This window comes from Somniosus microcephalus, unplaced genomic scaffold (assembly GCF_052327205.1).
Source record: "Somniosus microcephalus isolate GS21.2 unplaced genomic scaffold, FLI_Smic_1.0 unresolved_chr2, whole genome shotgun sequence".
Taxonomy (NCBI): domain Eukaryota; kingdom Metazoa; phylum Chordata; class Chondrichthyes; order Squaliformes; family Somniosidae; genus Somniosus; species Somniosus microcephalus.
The window spans coordinates 17,918,814-17,943,177 of NW_028225180.1; the positions used below are offsets into that span (position 1 = coordinate 17,918,814).

The 24,364-nt window shown below is 55.1% G+C and overlaps 1 pseudogene; it reads left to right on the plus strand.

Moving 5' to 3' along the window:
* Window positions 1-8,645: 8,645 nt before the first annotated feature.
* On the plus strand, window positions 8,646-23,883 carry LOC147092213 (galactosylceramide sulfotransferase pseudogene; annotated as a pseudogene).
* The last annotated feature ends 481 nt before the right edge of the window (window positions 23,884-24,364 follow it).

The window sequence follows — 24,364 nt, forward strand, 5'->3', positions numbered from 1 at the left end:
CTGCCCCTCGAACAGTGCGGCGCGCCCTCAGTACTGCCCCTCTGACAGTACAGTGCTCCCTCAGTACTGCCCCTCCGACAGTGTGGCGCTCCCTCAGTACTGCCCCTCCGACAGTGCGGCGCTCCCTCAGTACTGACGCTCTGACAGTGCGGCGCTCCCTCAGTACTGCACTGGAGTGTCAGATTTTGCTGCTCCAGTCCCTGGAGTGGGATTTGAATGCACAACTGTTTGACTCAGAGTTGAAGGTGCCACGGCTGAACTGTGCACAGTGCTCCAAGTGTGGTCTAACCAAGGTATGTGGAGACCAGAACTGTGCACAGTGCTCCAAGTGTGGTCTAACCAAAGTATATGGAGACCAGAACTGTGCACAGTGCTCCAAGTGTGATCTAACCAAGGAATATGGAGACCAGAACTGTGCACAGTGCTCCAAGTGTGATCTAACCAAGGTTTCTGGAGACCTGAACTGTGCACATGCTCCAAGTGTGGTCTAACCAAGGTATATGGAGACCTGAACTGTGCACAGTGCTCCAGGTGTGGTCTAACCAAGGTTTATGGAGACCAGAACTGTGCAAAGTGCTCCAAGTGTGGTCTAAGCAAGGTATATGGAGACCTGAACTGTGCACAGTGCTCCAAGTGTGGTCTAACCAAGGTATACGGAGACCAGAACTGTGCACAGTGCTCCAAGTGTGGTCTAACCAAGGTATACGGAGACCAGAACTGTGCACAGTGCTCCAAATGTGGTCTAACCAAGGTATACGGAGACCAGAACTGTGCACAGTGCTCCAAGTGCGGTCTAACCAAGGTATACGGAGACCAGAACTGTGCACAGTGCTCCAAGTGTGATCTAACCAAGGTATATGGAGACCAGAACTGTGCACAGTGCTCCAAGTGTGATCTAACCAAGGTATACGGAGACCAGAACTGTGCACATTGCTCCAAGTGTGGTCTAACCAAGGTATACGGAGACCAGAACTGTGCACAGTGCTCCAAGTGTGGTCTAACCAAGGTATATGGAGACCAGAACAGTGCACAGTGCTCCAAGTGTGGTCTAACCAAGGTATACGGAGACCAGAACTGTGCACAGTGCTCCAAGTGTGGTCTAACCAAGGTATACAGAGACCAGAACTGTGCACAGTGCTCCAAGTGTGGTCTAACCAAGGTATACAGAGACCAGAACTGTGCACAGTGCTCCAAGTGTGGTCTAACCAAGGTATATGGAGACCAGAACTGTGCACAGTGCTCCAAGTGTGGTCTAACCAAGGTATACGGAGACCAGAACTGTGCACAATGCTCCAAGTGTGGTCTAACCAAGGTATAGAGAGACCAGAACTGTGCACAGTGCTCCAAGTGTGGTCTAACCAAGGTATACAGAGACCAGAACTGTGCACAGTGCTCCAAGTGTGGTCTAACCAAGGTATACGGAGACCAGAACTGTGCACAGTGCTCCAAGTGTGGTCTAACCAAGGTATACGGAGACCAGAACTGTGCACAGTGCTCCAAGTGTGGTCTAACCAAGGTATATGGAGACCAGAACTGTGCACAGTGCTCCAAGTGTGGTCTAACCAAGATATACGGAGACCAGAACTGTGCACAGTGCTCCAAGTGTGGTCTAACCAAGGTATATGGAGACGAGAACTGCGCACAGTGCTCCAAGTGTGGTCTAACCAAGGTATATGGAGACCAGAACTGTGCACAGTGCTCCAAGTGTGGTCTAACCAAGGTATATGGAGACCAGAACTGTGCACAGTGCTCCAAGTGTGGTCTAACCAAGGTATATGGAGACCAGAACTGTGCACAGTGCTCCAAGTGTGGTCTAACCAAGGTATATGGAGACCAGAACTGTGCACAGTGCTCCAAGTGTGGTCTAACCAAGGTATACGGAGACCAGAACTGTGCACATTGCTCCAAGTGTGGTCTAACCAAGGTATACGGAGACCAGAACTGTGCACAGTGCTCCAAGTGTGGTCTAACCAAGGTATACGGAGACCAGAACTGTGCAGTGCTCCAAGTGTGTTCTAACCAAGGTATACGGAGATCAGAACTGTGCACAGTGCTCCAAGTGTGATCTAACCAAGGTATACGGAGACCAGAACTGTGCACAGTGCTCCAAGTGTGGTCTAACCAAGGTATACGGAGACCAGAACTGTGCACAGTGCTCCAAGTGTGGTCGAACCAAGGTATATGGAGACCAGAACTGTGCACAGTGCTCCAAGTGTGGTCGAACCAAGGTCCAATACAAGTTTAAGACAATGTATCAATATCAACCACCTCCCCTGCTGAGAGCCCGGACCAGTCATTGGATGTAACGGTCGGACAAGTGGTGGTGGACTCCGATATCGCAGCCAACCGACAGGATGCTCGACCTTGGTGGGCATCGCAACAATGGACCTCTCACCCCACAATGCACTGCTCCACCCACAATGCACTGCCTCACCCACAATGCATCACACCCCCCACAATGCACCGCTCGTCTCCCAGGACTGAAGCAACAGAAAAACGTAAAATATAAAACCTCAACTAATGATTGAATATCGCCCAATCTACTAATCTAATCTCACTCCGTCCAATGCGATCCGGTATAACTTCTCATTCGAAAGGTAACCCCGCCGACAGTGCAGCCCTCCCTCAGTACTGTCCCTCCGACAGGGCAGCCCTCCATCAGTACTGTCCCTCCGACAGTGCAGCGCTCCCTCAGTACTGCCCCTCCGACAGTGCGGCGCTCCCTCTGTACTGTCCCTCCGACAGTGCGGCACTCCCTCAGTACTGACCCTCCGACAGTGCGACGCTCCCTCAGTACTGCCCCTCCGACAGTGCAACACTCCCTCAGTACTGCCCCTCCGACAGTGCAGCACTCCCTCAGTACTGCCCCTCCGACAGTGCAGCGCTCCCTCAGTACTGCCCCTCCGACAGTGCAGCGCTCCCTCAATACTGCCCCTCCGAGAGTGCAGCGCTCCCTCAGTCCTGCCCCTCCGACAGTGCGGCGCTCCCTCAGTGCTGCACCTCCGACAGTGCGGCGCTCCCTCAGTCCTGCCCCTCCGACAGTGCGGCGCTCCCTCAGTACTGCCGCTCCGACAGTGCAGCGCTCCCTCAGTCCTGCCCCTCCGACAGTGCGGCGCTCCCTCAGTGCTGCACCTCCGACAGTGCGGCGCTCCCTCAGTCCTGCCCCTCCGACAGTGCAGCGCTCCCTCAGTGCTGCCCCTCTGACAGTGCGGCGCTCCCTCAGTGCTGCCTCTCTGACAGTGCGACGCTCCCTCAGTCCTGCCCTTCAACAGTGCGGCGCTCCCTCAGTACTGCCCCTCCGACAGTGCGGCGCTCCCTCAGTACTGCCCCTCCGACAGTGCGGCGCTCCCTCAGTACTGCCCCTCCGACAGTGCAGCGCTCCCTCAGTACTGCCCCTCCGACAGTGCCGCGCTCCCTCAGTGCTGCCCCTCCGACAGTGCGGCGCTCCCTCAGTGCTGCACCTCCGACAGTGCGGCGCACCCTCAGTGCTGCCCCTCTGACAGTGCGGCGCTCCCTCAGTACTGCCCCCTCCGAAAGTACAGCGTTCCCTCAGTTTTGTTCCAACGACAGTGCGGCACTCCCTCACTACTGCCCCTCCAACAGTGCAGCGCTCCCTGAGTACTGCCCCTCCGACAGTGCAACGCTCCCTCAGTACTGCCCCTCCGACAGTGCAGCACTCCCTCAGTACTGTCCCTCCGACAGTGCAGCGCTCACTCAGGACTGCCCCTCCGACAGTGCGGCATTCCCTCAGTACTGTCCCTCCGACAGAGCAGTGCTCCCTCAGCACTGCCCCTCTGACATTGCGGCACTCCCTCAGTACTGCCCCTCCGACAGTGCAGCGCTCCCTCAGTACAGCCCCTCTGAAAGTGCGGCACTCCCTCAGCACTGCCCCTCCGACAGTGCGGCGCTCCCTCAGTACTGCCCCTCCGACAATGCAGCTCTCCCTCGGTATTGTCCCTCCGACAGTGCGGCGCTCCCTCAGTATTGTCCCTACGACAGTGCAGCGCTCCCTCAGCACTGCCCCTCCGACAGTGAAGTGCTCCCTCAGTACTGCCCCTCCGACAGTGCGGCACTCCCTCAGTACTGTCCCTCCGACAGTGCAGTGCTCCCTCAGTACTGCCCCTCCGATAGTGCAGCGCTCCCTCTGTACTGTCCCTCCGACAGTGAAGCGCTCCCTCAGTACTGCCCCTCCGACAGTGCGGCACTCCCTCAGTACTGCCCCTCCAACAGTGCAGCGCTCAGTACTGCCCCTCCGACAGTGCGGCACTCCCTCTGTACTGCCCCTCCTACAATGCAGATCTCCCTCAGTACTGCCCCTCCGAATGTGCGGCGCTCCCTCAGTACTGCTTCTCCGACAGTGCGGCACTCCCTCAGTACTGACCCTCCGACAGTGTGGCACTCCCTCAGTACTGCCCCTTCGACAGTGCGGCTGTCCCTCAGTACTGCCCCTCCGACAGTGCAGCGCTCAGTACTGCCCCTCCGACAGTGCGGCGCTCCCTCAGTACTGCCCCTCCGACACTGCAGCGCTGCCTCAGTACTGGCCCTCCGACTGCCGCGCTCCCACTGTGCTGCACCTCCAACAGTGCGGCGCTCCCTCAGTGCTGTCCCTCCGACAGTGCAGCGCTCACTCAGGACTGCCCCTCCGACAGTGCGTCATCCCCTCAGTACTGTCCCTCCGACAGTGCAGCGCTCCCTCAGTACTGCCCCTCTGACAGTGCGGCACTCCCTCAGTACTGCCCCTCCGACAGTGCGGCGCTCCCTCAGTACTGCCCCTCCGACAGAGCAGTGCTCCCTCAGTACTGCCCCTCCGACAGTGCAGCACTCCCTCAGTACTGTCCCTCCGACAGTGCAGCGCTCACTCAGGACTGCCCCTCCGACAGTGCGGCATCCCCTCAGTACTGTCCCTCCGACAGTGCAGCGCTCCCTCAGTACTGCCCCTCTGACAGTGCGGCACTCCCTCAGGACTGCCCCTCCGACAGTGCGGCGCACCCTCAGTACTGCCCCTCCGACATTGCAGTGCTCCCTCAGTACTGCCCCTCCGACAGTGCAGCGCTCCCTCAGTACTGCCCCTGCAACAGTGCTGCGATCCCTCAGTACTGCCCCTCCGACAGTGTGGCGCTCCCTCAGTACAGCCCCTCTGACAGTGCGGCACTCCCTCAGTACTGCCCCTCCGACAGTGCGGCGCTCCCTCAGTACTGCCCCTCCGACAGTGTGGCGCTCCCTCAGTACTGCCCCTCCGACAGTGCGGCGCTCCCTCTATACTGCCACTCCGACAGTGCGGCGCTGCCTCAGTACTGACCCCCCAACAGTGCAGCACTCCCTCAGTACTGCCCCTCCGACAGTGCAGCACTCCCTCAGTACTGTCCCTCCGACAGTGCAGCGCTCACTCAGGACTGCCCCTCCGACAGTGCGGCATTCCCTCAGTACTGTCCCTCCGACAGTGCAGTGCTCCCTCAGCACTGCCCCTCTGACAGTGCGGCACTCCCTCAGTACTGCCCCTCCGACAGTGCAGCGCTCCCTCAGTACAGCCCCTCTGAAAGTGCGGCACTCCCTCAGTACTGCCCCTCCGACAGTGCGGCGCTCCCTCAGTACTGCCCCTCCGACAGTGCAGCTCTCCCTCAGTACTGCCCCTCTGACAGTGCGGTTCTCCCTCAGTACTGCTCCTCCGACAGTGCAGCGCTCACTCAGTACTGCCCCTCCGACAGTGTGGCGCTCCCTCAGTACTGCCACTCCGACAGTGCGGCGCTCCCTCAGTACTGCCCCTCCGATAGTGCAGCACTCCCTCAGTACTGTCCCTCCGACAGTGCAGCGCTCACTCAGGACTGCCCCTCCGACAGTGCGGCGCTCCCTCAGTACTGCCCCTCCGACAATGCAGCTCTCCCTCGGTACTGCCACTCCGACAGTGCGGCGCTCCCTCAGTACTGCCCCTCCGACAGTGCTGCGCTCCCTCAGTACTGCCCCTCCGACAGTGCGGCGCTCCCTCAGTATTGTCCCTCCGACAGTGCAGCACTCCCTCAGTACTGCACCTCCGACAGTGCGGCGCTCCCTCAGTACTGCCCCTCCGACAGTGCGGCGCTCCCTCAGTACTGCCCCTCCGACAGTGCGGCGCTCCCTCAGTACTGCCCCTCCGACAGTGCAGCGCTCCCTCAGTACTGCCCCTCCGACAGTGCGGCGCTCCCTCAGTACTGCCCCTCCGACAGTGCAGCACTCCCTCAGTACTGCCCCTCCGATAGTGCGGTGCTCCCTCAGTACTGCCCCTCCGACAGTGCGGCGCTCCCTCAGTATTGTCCCTCCGACAGTGCAGCACTCCCTCAGTACTGCCCCTCCGACAGTGCGGCGCTCCCTCAGTACTGTCCCTCCGACAGTGCAGTGCTCCCTCAGCACTGCCCCTCTGACAGTGCGGCACTCCCTCAGTACTGCCCCTCCGACAGTGCAGCGCTCCCTCAGTACAGCCCCTCTGAAAGTGCGGCACTCCCTCAGTGCTGCCCCTCCGACAGTGCGGCGCTCCCTCAGTACTGCCCCTCCGACAATGCAGCTCTCCCTCGGTACTGCCACTCCGACAGTGCAGCGCTCCCTCAGTACTGCCCCTCCGACAGTGCGGCGCTCCCTCAGTACTGCCCCTCCGACAGAGCAGCATTCCCTCAGTACTGCCCCTCCGATAGTGCAGCGCTCCCTCAGTACTGCCCCTCCGACAGTACGGCGCTCCCTCAGTACTGCCCCTCTGACAGTGCGGCGCTCCCTCAGTACTGCCCCTCCAACAGTGTGGCGCTCCCTCAGTACTGCCCCTCCGACAGTGCGGCGCTCCCTCAGTATTGTCCCTCCGACAGTGCGGCGCTCCCTCAGTATTGTCCCTACGACAGTGCAGCGCTCCCTCAGCACTGCCCCTCCGACAGTGAAGTGCTCCCTCAGTACTGCCCCTCCGACAGTGCGGCACTCCCTCAGTACTGTCCCTCCGACAGTGCAGTGCTCCCTCAGTACTGCCCCTCCGATAGTGCAGCGCTCCCTCTGTACTCTCCCTCCGACAGTGAAGCGCTCCCTCAGTACTGCCCCTCCGACAGTGCGGCACTCCCTCAGTACTGCCCCTCCAACAGTGCAGCGCTCAGTACTGCCCCTCCGACAGTGCGGCACTCCCTCTGTACTGCCCCTCCTACAATGCAGATCTCCCTCAGTACTGCCCCTCCGAATGTGCGGCGCTCCCTCAGTACTGCTTCTCCGACAGTGCGGCACTCCCTCAGTACTGACCCTCCGACATTGTGGCACTCCCTCAGTACTGCCCCTCCGACAATGCAGCTCTCCCTCAGTACTGCCCCTCCGACAGTGCGGCTGTCCCTCAGTACTACCCCTCCGACAGTGCAGCGCTCAGTACTGCCCCTCTGACAGTGCGGCGCTCCCTCAGTACTGCCCCTCCGACACTGCAGCGCTCCCTCAGTACTGGCCCTCCGACTGCCGCGCTCCCACTGTACTGCCCCTCCAACAGTGCGGCGCTCCCTCAGTACTGTCCCTCCGACAGTGCAGCGCTCACTCAGGACTGCCCGTCCGACAGTGCGGCATCCCCTCAGTACTGTCCCTCCGACAGTGCAGCGCTCCCTCAGTACTGCCCCTCTGACAGTGCGGCACTCCCTCAGTACTGCCCCTCCGACAGTGCAGCGCTCCCCCAGTAATGGCCCTCTGACAGTGCGGCACTCCCTCAGTACTGCCCCTCCGACAGTGCGGCGCTCCCTCAGTACTGCCCCTCTGACAGTGCGGCGCTCCCTCAGCACTGCCCCTCCGACAGTGCGGCGCTTCCTCAGTACTGACCCTCCAACAGTGCGGCGCTCCCTCAGTACTGCCCCTCCGACAGTGCGGCGCTCCCTCAGTACTGCCCCTCTGACAGTGCGGCACTCCCTCAGTACTGTCCCTCCGACAGTGCAGCGCTCCCCCAGTAATGGCCCTCTGACAGTGCGGCACTCCCTCAGTACTGCCACTCCGGCAGTGCGGCGCTCCCTCAGTACTGCCCCTCCGACAGTGCGGCGCTTCCTCAGTACTGACCCTCCAACAGTGCGGCGCTCCCTCAGTACTGCCCCTCCGACAGTGCGGCGCTCCCTCAGTACTGCCCCTCCGACAGTGCGGCGCTCCCTCAGTACTGCCCCTCTGACAGTGCAGCGCTCCCTCAGTACTGCCCCTCTGACAGTGCAGCGCTCCCTCAGTACTGACCCTCCGACAGTGCGGCGCTCCCTCAGTACTGACCCTCCGACAGTGCGGCACTCCCTCAGTACTGCCCCTTCGACAGTGCAGCGCTCCCTCAGTACTGCCCCTCCGACAGTGCAGCGCTCCCTCAGTACTGCCCCTCCGACAGTGCGGCGCTCCCTCAGTACTGCCCCTCTGACAGTGCAGCGCTCCCTCAGTACTGCCCCTCTGACAGTGCAGCGCTCCCTCAGCACTGCCCCTCCGACAGTGCGGCGCTCCCTCAGTACTGGCCCTCCGACAGTGCAGCGCTCCCTCAGTACTGGCCCTCCGACAGTGCAGCGCTCCCTCAGTACTGCCCCTCTGACAGTGCTTCCCACTGAGCCTGGACTGGGAGAGTGTTGGGGGTTGGTCGGTGCTCGTTCTGTGCAGTTCTGCTGATGGTTTTTGTCCTGCGATCTGCCAGGTGTTACTGCGAGGTGATGTGCGCGATAGAGCACTGCCTGCGGATTTGGGCCTGTCGATGGAGACTGATGCACCACAGGCTGCTGCTGGCTGTCTTCCTGGTCACCCTGTTCATGCTGTTCTACAGTATCTCCACCGCCAAGTGAGTGAGTGACAGGCAGAGTGGATCGGGAGCAGAGGGATGGAGTGGGGAGGGGAGTGAGAGAGAGGGAGGGAGGGAGGGGAGGGCATGGAAGAGGGAGAGAGAGGGGGCAGGAATAGAGGGAGAGACGAAGGGAAGAACAGGATGGAGGGAAGGAGAGGGGAGAGAGCGAGAGGCAGGTAAGCAGGAATGCCTGACGGAGAGACTCCCTCTTTAAACAGGGTCCCTGACGGAGAGACTCCCTCTTTAAACAGGGTCCCTGACGGAGAGACTCCCTCTTTAAACAGGGTCTCTGACGGAGAGACTCCCTCTTTAAACAGGGTCCCTGACGAAGAGACTCCCTCTTTAAACAGGGTCCCTGACGGAGAGACTCCCTCTTTAAACAGGGTCCCTGACGGAGAGACTCCCTCTTTAAACAGGGTCCCTGACGGAGAGACTCCCTCTTTAAACAGGGTCCCTGACGGAGAGACTCCCTCTTTAAACAGGGTCCCTGACGGAGAGACTCCCTCTTTTAACAGGGTCCCTGACGGAGAGACTCCCTCTTTAAACAGGGTCCCTGACGGAGAGACTCCGGCCTAGAAATTGGGTTTTGGCGCAGCGACGGCTTTAGCGCCGGAAGTTAGTGCCGGAGCTAAGTCGCGCTGGGCGGGCCAAAAATTCACTACTTCTGCGCCCAAACGGCTGCCGGCGCTGCTGAAAGCTGTTAGCGCCTGAAAACTGGCGCTATGCGCTGAATTTCGGCGCTATTCCGGCGCTGCGGCGCCCGCTGCGGTGCGGCAGGTTCGGGAAGTGCAGGCCTCCTCCTTCCCTTAAGGAGGAGCTGCCTGCACCCGGCCGCGGCCCGCGATAATCTTTTTAAAAATGAGCCCGGCACCTCGGACAAGTGCCGGGCTTGCTTCTGTTCCGGGGGGGGGGGGGGGGGGGGGAAGTCCGGGGAGGGAGCTGCGGCCAGGCGGGCGGCGGGAAGGCGGCCGGCCGCCGCGGGGCCTTTAATGCGCCGGCGCAACGTTCTGTAAGGCACCTCTGCCAGAACGTTGCTTGCGGCTGCCACGGGCGAGGCGGCCGCAACTCAATTTCCGAGTTCGGGCGGGTTACCATGGCAACCGGGACGCTGCGCACACCGATGACGTCATCGGTGCCGGCGCAGCGCTACCGGCCTAACGCCGATTTAGGGCCCCTGTCAATTTCAAAACTGGCCATAACTTCGCCGCTAGGCCCTCTAGCGCCTCAAAAGCGGCGCTAAGGCCAGTGAATTTCTAGGCCATCCTCTTTAAACAGGGTCCCTGACGGAGAGACTCCCTCTTTAAACAGGGTCCCTGACGGAGAGACTCCCTCTTTAAACAGGGTCCCTGACGGAGAGACTCCCTCTTTAAACAGGGTCCCTGACGGAGAGACTCCCTCTTTAAACAGGGTCCCTGACGGAGAGACTCCCTCTTTAAACAGGGTCCCTGACGGAGAGACTCCCTCTTTAAACAGGGCCTCTGACGGAGAGACTCCCTCTTTAAACAGGGTCCCTGACGGAGAGACTCCCTCTTTAAACAGGGTCCCTGACGGAGAGACTCCCTCTTTAAACAGGGACCCTGACGGAGAGACTCCCTCTTTAAACAGGGTCCCTGACGGAGAGACTCCCTCTTTAAACAGGGTCCCTGACGGAGAGACTCCCTCTTTAAACAGGGTCCCTGACGGAGAGACTCCCTCTTTAAACAGGGTCCCTGACGGAGAGACTCCCTCTTTAAACAGGGTCCCTGACGGAGGGACTCCCTCTGTAAACAGGGTCCCTGACGGAGAGACTCCCTCTTTAAACAGGGTCCCTGACGGAGAGACTACCTCTTTAAACAGGGTCCCTGACGGAGAGACTCCCTCTTTAAACAGGGTCCCTGACGGAGAGACTCCCTCTTTAAACAGGGTCCCTGACGGAGAGACTCCCTCTTTAAACAGGGTCCCTGACGGAGAGACTCCCTCTTTAAACAGGGTCCCTGACGGAGAGACTCCCTCTTTAAACAGGGTCCCTGACGGAGAGACTCCCTCTTTAAACAGGGTCTCTGACGGAGAGACTCCCTCTTTAAACAGGGTCCCTGACGGAGAGACTCCCTCTTTAAACAGGGTCCGTGACGGAGAGACTCCCTCTTTAAACAGGGTCCCTGACGGAGAGACTCCCTCTTTAAACAGGGTCCCTGACGGAGAGACTCCCTCTTTAAACAGGGTCCCTGACGGAGAGACTCCCTCTTTAAACAGGGTCCCTGACGGAGAGACTCCCTCTTTAAACAGGGTCCCTGACGGAGAGATTCCCTCTTTAAACAGGGTCCCTGACGGAGAGACTCCCTCTTTAAACAGGGTCCCTGAGGGAGAGACTCCCTCTTTAAACAGGGTCCCTGACGGAGAGACTCCCTCTTTAAACAGGGTCCCTGACGGAGAGACTCCCTCTTTAAACAGGGTCCCCGACGGAGAGACTCCCTCTTTAAACAGGGTCCCTGACGGAGAGACTCCCTCTTTAAACAGGGTCCCTGACGGAGAGACTCCCTCTTTAAACAGGGTCCCTGACGGAGAGACTCCCTCTTTAAACAGGGTCCCTGAGGGAGAGACTCCCTCTTTAAACAGGGTCCCTGACGGAGAGACTCCCTCTTTAAACAGGGTCCCTGATGGAGAGACTCCCTCTTTAAACAGGGTCCCTGACGGAGAGACTCCCTCTGTAAACAGGGTCCCTGACGGAGAGACTCCCTCTTTAAACAGGGTCCCTGACGGAGAGACTCCCTCTTTAAACAGGGTCCCTGACGGAGAGACTCCCTCTTTAAACAGGGTCTCTGACGGAGAGACTCCCTCTTTAAACAGGGTCCCTGACGGAGAGACTCCCTCTTTAAACAGGGTCCCTGACGGAGAGACTCCCTCTTTAAACAGGGTCCCTGACGGAGAGACTCCCTCTTTAAACAGGGTCCCTGACTGGGAGACTCCCTCTTTAAACAGGGTCCCTGACGGAGAGACTCCCTCTTTAAATAGGGTCCCTGATGGAGAGACTCCCTCTTTAAACAGGGTCCCTGACGGAGAGACTCCCTCTTTAAACAGGGTCCCTGACGGAGAGACTCCCTCTGTAAACAGGGTCCCTGACGGAGAGACTCCCTCTTTAAACAGGGTCCCTGACGGAGAGACTCCCTCTTTAAACAGGGTCCCTGACAGAGAGACTCCCTCTTTAAACAGGGTCCCTGACGGAGAGACTCAATACAATACAATACAATACAAATCGCTTTATTGGCATGATAAGGTACATCTTATGTTGCCAAAGCATCAAAATACATTTATGGTTGAACACATAAACGCGGTTCCATTCATACAGTGTATAAACAGGTATATCCCTGAGTTTATAAATATATTTTCGCCTTGTTTATATATACTCTTGTCTTAGTTTACTGGTTGTCCCTCTGTTCATGGCAAGCTGTAACATAGTGTGCCGCCAGTGTTACACAGCTTCTCTCCTCTCCCAGTAGGAATGGGAGTTTTTGGTTGTCAGTCAGATTTCTGAATTCAGGGCATATTTGTGAGAATTTTTGATAGAAATTCTCTCTGATGCCCTGATATTTTCCACAGGCTGTGAGGAAGTGCATCTCTGTCTCAACTACTCCCTGACTGCAGTGAGAGCATATCCTGTCTTCTCTTGGCAGCCTGGTCTGCCTGTGTCTGCCTTTTTCGATCGCTAGGCTATGTTCGCTAAGTCTGTACCTTGTCAAGGTTCTTCTCAGTTTGTTATCCTTTACCATGGTCAGGTAATCAGCTATGTTGTATTGTCTGTTTAGGGCCAAGTAGCAATTGAGTTTGCTTTGGGTTTTTGTTGTTTCTGCCCAATATGACAGATATTTTTCCTTTTGCTTAGCGACGATTGTGTTGGGTCGAATTCTTTGTGTTACCCTGTCACTGTCCTGGGGCTGGTTATTGTTAGTATTGTTATTAGTTACTTTATTGAGTCCCAGGACTAGTTGACTGAGGGTATTCTTCTTTATGGTCAGCTCTTGGCATTTCAGGGCGTCGTAGTGATAGCATTGGGGGTTGCTCATTTGTAGGTGATTCCAAAATTTGGTGGCTCTTTTTTGGATAGTGATTATTAATGGGTATTGGCCTAGTTCCGCCCTGCATGCGTTGTTTACTGTTTTCCTTTGAGTCCGGAGGATACTTTTACAGAATTCCACATGTAGGATCTCAATTGGGTGTTTGTCCCATTTTGCAAAATCTTGTTGTGTTAGTGGTCCCCAGACCTCACTGCCATAGAGTGCAATTGGTTCAATTACTGATTTGAAAATTTTGAGCCAAATGCTAATTGGGATTTCTATTTGGATTGATTTTTTGATGGCATAGAAAGCCCTTCTTGCTTTCTCTTTCAGTTCATTCACAGCCAGTTTGAAGTTTCCCGTAGAACTGATTTTTAAGCCCAAGTATGTGTAGTGAGTGGTTTGTTCAATTTTGGTTGTTCCTACTGTGAAATTTATTGTGGGTCCATGTTGTTTGGATCTTTGCTGGAACACAAGGACTTTGGTTTTTTGGGGATTTATTGTCAGGGCCCAAGTCTGGCAGTACGACTCCAGCAGGTCCAGGTTCTGCTGTAGACCCTCCTTAGTTGGTGACAGCAGAACCAGGTCGTCGGCATAGAGGAGGAATTTAACCTTGGATTCATATAGGGTGAGGCCGGGTGTTGTAGATTGTTCAAGTAGTTTTGCCAATCCATTAATGTAAATATTAAAGAGTGTCGGTGAGATTGGCGAGCCCTGCGTCACCCCCCGCCCCTGTGGGAAGTATTTTGTTTGTTTGTCTCCAATTTTAACTGCACATTTATTGTTTGTATACATTGATTTAATTACATCATATGTTTTACCTCCTACCCCGCTTTCGATAAGTTTCAGGAATAAACCGTCATGCCAGATGGAGTCGAAAGCCTTCTGGAAATCTACAAAGCATGCGTAGATTTTGCTTTTGTTATGGTGAACGTGTTTGTCAATTAGGGTCTGTAGGGTGAAGATATGATCGGATGTTCTATAGTTTGGCAGGAATCCAATTTGGCTTTTACTCAAGACATTGTGCTCTTCAAGGAAGTTTATAAGTCTTTTGTTTATGATGCTACAGAATACCTTCCCCAGGTTACTGTTTACACAGATGCCTCGATAGTTGTTTGGGTCGATTTTGTCCCCACTTTTGTATATGGGTGTTATGAGTCCTTTGTTCCAGATGTCAGGGAAATAACCGACACTCAGAACCAAGTTGAAGAGTTTTAGGATAGCCAGTTTCAGTTTGTCGTCTGCGTGTTTAATCATCTCGTTTAGTATGCCGTCTGTCCCGCAAGCTTTTCCTGGTCGCAGGTCCTTGAGTTTTTCAAGAAGTTCTTTTTCTGTTATTATGGCGTCTAGCGGGTTTTGGTTATCTTTTATGGCCATTTCAAGCTTTTCAAGTTTTTTGCGTATTTGGTGTTGCTCTGGTCCTAGTGTGTTTTTCTGGTATAATTTTTCAAAGTGGTTTACCCATGTGTCCCCATTTTGAATGGACAAATCGTCGTGTTGTTTTTTGTGTAGTGTTTTCAAGTTGTCCCAGAAACAATTCGACTCAATGGATTCCTCCATGGAGCTGAGTGTATTCTTAATAAATTGCTCTTTTTTGGTCCTGAGTGTGTTTCTGTATTGTGTTAGCGTCTGACAATAAGTAAGGCGTAATTCCTCGTTTTCTGGATGTCTGTGTTTTTGGTTTGATAGTTTTCTAAGTTTTTTCCTCATGTTATGGCAATCATGGTCAAACCATTTTTCATAGTTTTTTGTTTTGGGTTTGTTCTTGCGAGCTTTCAAGTTTGCATTTGTTGCCAAATTATCAAAAATATTGTTTAGTTTACTAACTGCCCGGTTTACGCCGCCTTTATTGTGAGTGTATATGTTATCCAGAAAGGTGTCTAAGAGAGCTTGAGTTGATGCATTGCTAATTGTTTTCTGGTATTTTTCCGTGTCGTTTTTGGCCCATCTGTACGATTTTTTGGTGTTGTACAGTTTACTGGGTTGTGTTTCTATGTTGTTTGTTTCTGTCTTTTTGAGAAACATAGTAATTTGACTGTGGTCTGACAGTGTTTGTGGTTTGACTGTGAATGCTCTGAAAGAGGATGGGTCCAAGTCTGTAATCATATAGTCTACTGTGCTGCAGCCAAGAGGTGAGCAGTAGGTCGATCTTCCTAGGAGGTCTCCTATGAACCTACCATTGACAATGTACAGACCCAGGTTTCGACAGAGCTGTAGTAGCTGTTTACCGTTGGTATTTGACTGCTTGTCGCAGTTATGCCTGTATGGAAGGGAAGGGATGTCAAAGTGGTTATTCCCGAATACGTAATTGTTTCCCTGATTATTGGTGAAGTCTGGTTCTTCGCCCGTTCTTGAATTGAGGTCCCCACAGATCAACACGTTCCCCTGGGCCTGGTATTGGATAATTTCCCCCTCCATGTTGGAGAAGGTGTCCTCTTTGTAGTACGGGGAATCGATTGGAGGGATATAAAGTGCGCAAATGTAAACATCTTGGGTGTTTGAGATAATCTCCCTCTCAAGTTTGAGCCACATATGGTTTTCGCCCTTTTTTATAAATTTGATGTAATTCTTAAGTTCTGTTTTAAACCAGATCAGTATGCCTCCGGAGTCTCTGCCTTGGGTTACACTTGGTAATTTATTGGAGGGGACCACTAGCTCAGTGTACCCTTGGGGACAGCCGGTGTGTCCTTTTCCTTTATACCAAGTTTCCTGTAAAATGATAATATCTAGATCTTTAGTTTCCTCTATGAACTCTGGGGTCCTACTCTTCACTTCTCGCAGTGAAGAGCGTAGACCTTGGATATTCCAGGTCGAAATATATAAGGATTTCATGTTAAGTTTTATCTTTTTCTATGATAGGTTAAAGAGTGGTACGTGTTTGTCGTGTCTAAGTGTGGGGAAAAAAAAAGATCACCCCAGTTGTCTACAAAAGTTAATACAATTTGGTTACAGTTCTTTCTATTAATTAGTCCTTGATCCATAAGGCGGAAGTAGATGCTGCTGCACATCTGCTTATTGTCTCTTAATGGATTGTTTCTGTCTGAGGTATTGCGTACGTCCTGTGCATCTCTCCCTCTGTCTGGCTGGTAGCGGTCCTATTCCCCTGTGGGACAGGAGTGGTGCAGGTCTGATAATGTTGTTTTGCATGGGGATCCTCTCCGGTCTCGGTTGGTGTGGTGGTGGTCTTTGTAGTGTTCCTGATATGTACCCCGCTGATCTCTGGTGGTCGGGGGGGGGTCCTCTTGGAGTCTGGGTATGGACCCGGTTAAAAGCGACGTCCTTCAGGGCTTTAGCAAAGATCGATATTTTTTGCCTTTGGATGTGGACGTGGTCGTAAAGACATTCTTCATCGAGGGTGGGGTGTTGGGCCAGGTGTACGTTGTGGTTTGATTCGCATTCTGTTGCTATGCTGGCATTTATCTCATGAATTGTGTTGTTGTTGAAGTCTGTTCTCGGCAATATTGTGGAAACAGTGATTCTAGTGTTTGGAAATGTACTGCTTGCCTTCCTAATCATTGCTCTGAGCGATGTTGCTACCTCTTTCTGTTTGGCCTTTAGGTCATTTGTGCCCGTGTGTATTATTATGTGTTGGGGGGAGCCTAATCTGGCTTTGGTCAGCCATCCCATGGCTCTGTCTGTTGTTGGGCACCAAATCTTTTCTACTTTACTTCTAGGGAAGAGCTTTTTCTCCCATAGAAATTTCCCATTTGAGTCTATGAGTATTACGACGTCAGCCTTGTTTGTGTTTACTGTCTGGTGGCTTTCGCCTGGACTCATAGTGTGTGTGCTGGGCTGGGGTGTCTGGTGTGTGCGTACCTCTTGTGAGCGGCTCGCTTGTGGTTCCATGGTGGTGGGGGAAGATTGCGAGTCAGCATGCTGGTCGGTCTGTGTGGCACCCCTTGTATTGTGTGTCTGTTGCTTTTGTTCCGTGTGGGAGTGCAGCCGTTCCGTCCGGCTCTGTCTTGTCTTATCTCTAGTCTCTGGTTGCTGGTCTAATGGTGTTTTCTCTCCTCTATGGCTCTCTTCTTTTTCCTGCAGCTCTTTCACCTGATTCTTAAGTAGATTCACCTGGTTATCAAGTCTATTCAGCTCTCTCTTGTGTCTCTCCCTCTCCTGCTTTTGTTTGTCATTCAATTTGAGGACCTCCTCTCTAAGTTTAACCATCTCTATCTCTAATTGATAAAATTTATCTTTTGGTTGTATCTGGCTGTGTGATCCCGGGGTATGTGTCTGGTCGGCCCTGGAAGGCTCACTCACTTCCTGGCTATGCTGCTCTTCTCTTGGTGGGCTGGGAATGGTAGGGGAACTATGTGTGGCTTCCTCCGTGGTAGTTATGCTGGGGTTTGTCAGTTGTATCGTGTGGCTGTGGTTCCCCGGGGTTAGTGTCTGGTTTGAACTGTGTGGCTCGTTCATCCCTTGACCATGCAGATTTTCTCCTGGTAAGTTGTCAATGTTGGGGGGAGTGCGGGCCACTCTGGGGCTGTTCATTCCCCTCATAGTTGATCTTTTCAGTGTCCTGAAGGCCGTTGCAAATTTGTCGAGGTTGCCTTGCACTAATATTGTTCCGGTATTGTACGCGTTGACAGTCGTGATTGAACTGTCTCCTGGTGTGTTAATTTTCATTATGGACCCATTTGCGGTATTTTTTAGCTTAACACTGGTATAGTGTGATTTTATTGCTCTGATCCAAGCCGCTGGCTGATCTGAGTAGAATATGAGGTTACTTTTTGTCCCATTGTTGTAACAGTCAGTAAAGAGAGTTTCTGGTTTTTCTCTCATCTGAGCATGCTTGATCGTTTTTATAGCTTTTTTTGTGGTGTTGGGGGGAATCTGGAAGCGGGGCTGTTGTGGATCTTCTGATTCGCTCATTTTTGGTAAAGTATTGTTGATCTTAGAATAAGCTTTTCTGGGGCCCCGGGTTTGGTGTTACCCTCTCCCTGTTCGCGAACTTTCCCGGTCCCCCTCTCCGACCCCGTGGTCCCTGGGCCTCGGCTCCTGGGTTCACCCTTCTCAGGTCTGAGTCTGTGAGCCACTGTTTCCCGGTGCCTTCGGGCTGTTCCCCTCCCCCTCAGAGGTCTCTGGGCCTCTGTTTCGGCCTGGCTCCTCGGGCCTTTCCCTGGGCCTCCCTCCCTGGGCCCTGTACTCACGGTCTTGGTTGCGAGCCTTCTGGTTGCTCTCCTTCTCCTCAGAGGTCTCTGTGCCTGCTGGCCTGGCTCCTCGGGCCTTTCCCGTGCTGGATTGTTGGGCTGTGGCCCGAGTCCCCTCGGCTGTGCTGATTGCTGGATTTCCGGGCTGCGTTCCGAATCTCCTCGGCTGTGCCGATTTCTGCGATGCGGCCCGAGTCCTCTCCGCTGTGCTGATTGCCGGGCTGCGTTCCGGATCTCCTCGGCTGTGCCGATTTCTGGGATGCAGCCCGAGTCCCCTCGGCTGTGCCGGTTGCTGGACCGCTGGGCTGCGGCCCGAGTCACCTCGCCTCCTTGAACTCGGTCCCGATGCCGCCGACTCAACCACCGCTGCTGAAGCCCCGTGTGGCTGCCGTTCACTGGTTTGTGTAGTTCTTCTCTTGTTTCTTTTTTTTTTTGCTTTGGCTTTTTTTTTCCTCTATTTTCCTCTGGGTTTTTTTTTTTCTTTGGTAGTCTTTCTGGCGGTCTTTTCCTTCTCTACTTTGTCTAGACTAATCTAAACTTAAACTAACCTAAACTAAACTAACTTAACTAGAACTAAATTTAATTTTAAAACATTTTTAAAAATTGATACGAAATGAAACTTTTTTTCCCCACTTTAGACACTAAAAACACTAAAATCTCAGCAGCCCATCTTCAGCATGTGTATTCACTCCGTCTGCAATTCTCTCTTTAAACAGGGTCCCTGACGAAGAGACTCCCTCTTTAAACAGGGTCCCTGACGGAGAGACTCCCTCTTTAAACAGGGTCCCTGACGGAGAGACTCCCTCTTTAAACAGGGTCCCTGACGGAGAGACTCCCTCTGTAAACAGGGCCTCTGACGGAGAGACTCCCTCTTTAAACAGGGTCCCTGACGGAGAGACTCCCTCTTTAAACAGGGTCCCTGACGGAGAGACTCCCTCTTTAAACAGGGTCCCTGACGAAGAGACTCCCTCTTTAAACAGGGTCCCTGACGGAGAGACTCCCTCTTTAAACAGGGTCCCTGACGGAGAGACTCCCTCTTTAAACAGGGTCCCTGACGGAGAGACTCCCTCTGTAAACAGGGTCCCTGACGGAGAGACTCCCTCTTTAAACAGGGTCCCTGACGGAGAGACTCCCTCTTTAAACAGGGTCCCTGACGGAGAGACTCCCTCTGTAAACAGGGTCCCTGACGGAGAGACTCCCTCTTTAAACAGGGTCCCTGACGGAGAGACTCCCTCTTTAAACAGGGTCCCTGACGGAGAGACTCCCTCTGTAAACAGGGTCCGTGACGGAGAGACTCCCTCTTTAAACAGGGTCCCTGACGGAGAGACTCCCTCTTTAAACAAGGTCCCTGACAGAGAGACTCCCTCTTTAAACAGGGTCCCTGACGGAGAGACTCCCTCTGTAAACAGGGTCCCTGACGGAGAGACTCCCTCTTTAAACAGGGTCCCTGACGGAGAGACTCTCTCTTTAAACAGGGTCCCTGACGGAGAGACTCCCTCTTTAAACAGGGTCCCTGACGGAGAGACTCCCTCTTTAAACAGGGTCCCTGACGGAGAGACTCCCTCTTTAAACAGGGTCCCTGACGGAGAGACTCTCTCTTTAAACGGGGTCCCTGACGGAGAGACTCCCTCTTTAAACAGGGTCCCTGACGGAGAGACTCCCTCTTTAAACAGGGTCCCTGACGGAGAGACTCCCTCTTTAAGCAGGGTCCCTGACGGAGAGACTCCCTCTTTAAACAGGGTCCCTGACGGAGAGACTCCCTCTTTAAACAGGGTCTCTGACGGAGAGACTCCCTCTTTAAACAGGGTCCCTGACGGAGAGACTCCCTCTTTAAACAGGGTCTCTGACGGAGAGACTCCCTCTTTAAACAGGGTCCCTGACGGAGAGACTCCCTCTTTAAACAGGGTCCCTGACGGAGAGACTCCCTCTTTAAACAGGGTCTCTGACGGAGAGACTCCCTCTTTAAACAGGGTCCCTGACGGAGAGGCTCCCTCTTTAAACAGGGTCCCTGACGGAGAGACTCCCTCTTTAAACAGGGTCCCTGACGGAGAGACTCCCTCTTTAAACAGGGTCCCTGACGGAGAGACTCCCTCTTTAAACAGGGTCCCTGACGGAGAGACTCCCTCTTTAAACAGGGTCCCTGACGGAGAGACTCCCTCTTTAAACAGGGTCCCTGACGGAGAGACTCCCTCTTTAAACAGGGTCCCTGACGGAGAGACTCCCTCTTTAAACAGGGTCCCTGACGGAGAGACTCCCTCTTTAAACAGGGTCCCTGACGGAGAGACTCCCTCTTTAAACAGGGTCCCTGACGGAGAGACTCCCTCTTTAAACAGGGTCCGTGACGGAGAGACTCCCTCTTTAAACAGGGTCCCTGATGGAGAGACTCCCTCTTTAAACAGGGTCCCTGACGGAGAGACTCCCTCTTTAAACAGGGTCTCTGACGGAGAGACTCCCTCTTTAAACAGGGTCCCTGACGGAGAGACTCCCTCTTTAAACAGGAACAGTTGTAGGACTGGAAGAGATTACAGTGGTAGGGAGGGTTGCAGGGGTTGGAGGAGATTACAGAGATAGGGAGTGTTGTAGGGCTGGAGGAGGTTACAGAGATAGGGAGGGTTGTAGGAGCTGGAGGAGGTTACAGAGATAGGGAGGGTTGTAGGGGCTGGAGGAGTTTACAGAGATAGGGAGGGTTGTAGGGGCTGGAGGAGTTTACAGAGATAGGGAGGGATGTAGGGCTGGAGGAGGTTACAGAGATAGGGAGGGTTGTAGGGCTGGAGGAGGTCACAGAGATAGGGAGGGTTGTAGGGTCTGGAGGAGGTTACAGAGATAGGGAGGGTTGCAGGTCTGGAGGAGGTTACAGAGATGGGGAGGGATGTAGGGGCTGGAGGAGGTTACAGAGATAGGGAGGTTTGTAGGGCTGGTGGAGGTTCCAGAGATAGGGAGGGCTGTAGGGCTGGAGGAGGTCACAGAGATAGGGAGGGTTGTAGGGGCTGGAGGAGGTTACAGAGATAGCGAGGGTTGTAGGGGCTGTTGGAGTTTACAGAGATAGGGAGGGTTGTAGGGGCTGGAGGAGGTTACAGAGATAGGGAGTGTTGTAGGGGCTGGAGGAGGTTACAGAGATGGGGAGGGTTGTAGGGGCTGGAGGAGGTTACAGAGATGGGGAGGGTTGTAGGGGCTGGAGGAGGTTACAGAGATAGGGAGGGTTGTAGGGGCTGGAAGAGGTTACAGAGATGGGGAGGGTTGTAGTGGCTGGAGGAGGTTACAGAGATAGGGAGGGTTGTACAGGCTGGAGGAGGTTATAGAGATAGGGAGCGTTGTAGGGGCTGGAGGAGGTTACAGAGATAGGGAGTGTTGTAGGGGCTGGAGGAGTTTACAGAGATAGGGAGGGTTGTAGGGACTGGAGGATGTTACAGAGATAGGGAAGGTTGTAGGGGCTGGAGGAGTTTACAGAGATAGGGAGGGTTGTAGGGGCTGGAGGAGGTTACAGAGGTAGGGAGGGTTGTAGGGTCTGTTGGAATTTACAGAGATAGGGAGGGTTGTAGGGGCTGGAGGAGGTTACAGAGATAGGGTGTGTTGTAGGGGCTGGAGGAGGTTACAGAGATAGGGAGGTTTGTAGGGCTGGTGGAGGTTACAGAGATAGGGAGGGCTGTAGGGCTGGAGGAGGTCACAGAGATAGGGAGGGTTGTAGGGGCTGGAGGAGGTTACAGAGATAGCGAGGGTTGTGGGGCCTGTTGGAGTTTACAGAGATAGGGAGGGTTGTAGGGGCTGGAGGAGGTTACAGAGATAGGGAGTGTTGTAGGGGCTGGAGGAGGTTACAGAGATGGGGAGGGTTGTAGGGGCTGGAGGAGGTTACAGAGATGGGGATGGTTGTAGGGGCTGGAGGAGGTTACAGAGATAGGGAGGGTTGTAGGGGCTGGAAGAGGTTACAGAGATGGGGAGGGTTGTAGGGGCTGGAGGAGGTTACAGAGATAGGGAGGGTTGTACAGGCTGGAGGAGGTTATAGAGATAGGGAGGGTTGTAGGGGCTGGAGGAGGTTACAGAGATAGGGAGTGTTGTAGGGGCTGGAGGAGTTTACAGAGATAGGGAGGGTTGTAGGGACTGGAGGATGTTACAGAGATAGGGAAGGTTGTAGGGGCTGGAGGAGTTTACAGAGATAGGGAGGGTTGTAGGGGCTGGAGGAGGTTACAGAGGTAGGGAGGGTTGTAGGGGCTGTTGGAGTTTACAGAGATAGGGAGGGTTGTAGGGGCTGGAGGAGGTTACAGAGATAGGGAGTGTTGTAGGGGCTGGAGGAGTTTACAGAGATAGGGAGGGTTGTAGGGGCTGGAGGAGGTTACAGAGATAGGGAGGGTTGTAGGGGCTGGAGGAGGTTACAGAGGTAGGGAGGGTTGTAGGAGGCTGGAGGAGGTTACAGAGATAGGGAGGGTTGTAGGGCTGGAGGAGGTTACAGAGATAGGGAGAGTTGTAGGGCTAGAGGAGGTTACAGAGATAGGGAGGGTTGTAGGGGCTGGAGGAGGTTACAGAGATAGGGAGGGCTGTAGGGGCTGGAGGAGGTTACAGAGATAGTGAGGGTTGTAGGGGCTGGAGGAGGTTACAGAGATAGGGAGGGTTGTAGGGGCTGGAGGAGGTTACAGAGATAGGGAGGGTTGTAGGGCTGGAGGAGGTTACAGAGATAGGGAGGGTTGTAGGGGCTGGAGGAGGTTACAGAGACGAGTTGATGATTACGAAGGGTAGAAACTGCGAGGCTGGTCAGCAAGAGCGTTTGGGAATAAAAATGGGACGTTTGTTTGTTTTTTGTCTTTCTCCCCCCAGCGACCCACTCCCCAAAACCTGCTCGCGCCAAGCCAAGTCTGCCGGTGACCAGACCGCCGCCCGTTGCTACCCGCACTGGGACCTGATGTTCCTGAAGATCCACAAGACCGGGAGCAGCACCCTGCTGAACGTCCTGCTCCGCTACGGGGAGAAGCACCGGCTGAAGTTCGCCTTCCCCGCGGGCGGGCGCAACGACTTCGCCTACCCGGCCCCCTTCGACCGCCGTTCCATCTCCGGCTACTCCCCCTCCGCCTGCTACAACGTGATCGCCAACCACCTGCGCTTCGAGCCGGGCGAGGTGGGCAGCCTGCTGCCGCGGGAGAGGGTCTACTTCACCATCCTGCGCCAGCCCGCCAGCCTCTTCGAGTCTAGCTTCCACTACTACGGCCCCGCCGTACCCTTGACCTGGCGCATCCCGGGCCGGGACAAACTGGCCGCCTTCCTGCGCGATCCCTGGGCCTACTACAGCCCGGGAGCCTTCAACGGGCACTACCTGCGCAACCTGCAGTTCTTCGACCTGGGCTACGACAAGGACATGGACCCCCTGGATCCCCTGCTGCCGGGCATCTTCCAGGAAATCGAGGCCAAGTTCTCCCTGGTCATGTTGACCGAGTATTTCGACGAGTCCTTGGTCCTCCTGAAGGACCTGCTGTGCTGGGAGCTGGAGGACGTGCTCTACTTCCGCCTCAACGCCCGGGCCCCCTCCGACGTGGCCCGCCTGTCCCCAGCGCTGGAGGCCCAGGCCCGGTCCTGGAACCGGATCGACGCCCTCCTCTACGCCCACTTCAACCGCACCTTCTGGCGCAAGGTGGAGAGCTTCGGCCGCCGGCGCATGGCGTGGGAGGTGGCCGAGCTGCGCTGGCTCAACTCCCAGATGGCGGAGGCCTGCATCGAGGGAGGAGGGCCGGTCGAGGCCGGTCGGGTCCGGGAGGCCGCCTTCCGGCCCTGGCAGCCGGCCGGCAAGCACAGCATCGTGGGCTACAACCGCAAGGCCAACGTCGCCGAGCCTTACCGCGACCTGTGCGAGGCCATGCTCAGCCCCGAGATGCAGTACATGGGCAAGATGGGCGCCAGCCTCTGGAAGATGAGGCTTTGGGCCTACTTCCGCGACCTCGTGAACTGGTAGGCCGCGGGGACGGGGGGGGCGGGGGGCGGGGGGCCGGGGGAGGCCTCTTGGGGCCCACAATGGAGGTGGGAGTGGCACAGGAGTAGGCCCATTCGGCCTTCCTCTCTCTCTCGCCCTTCACCATAGGAACAGGAGTAGACCCATTCAGCCCTTTCTCTCCCTCTCTCTCGCCCCTCACCATAGGAACAGGAGTAGACCAATTCGGCCCTCCTCTCTCTCTCTCTCTCTCTCACCCCTCACCATGGGAACAGGAGTCGGCCCATTCGGCCCTTCCTCTCTCTCTCGCCCCTCACCATGGGAACAGGAGTCGGCCCATTCGGCCCTTCCTCTCTCTCTCACCCCTCACCATGGGAACAGGAGTCGGCCCATTCGGCCCTTCCTCTCTCTCTCACCCCTCACCATGGGAACAGGAGTAGGCCCATTCGGCCCTCTCTCTCTCTCTCTCACCCCTCACCATGGGAACAGGAGTCGGCCCATTCAG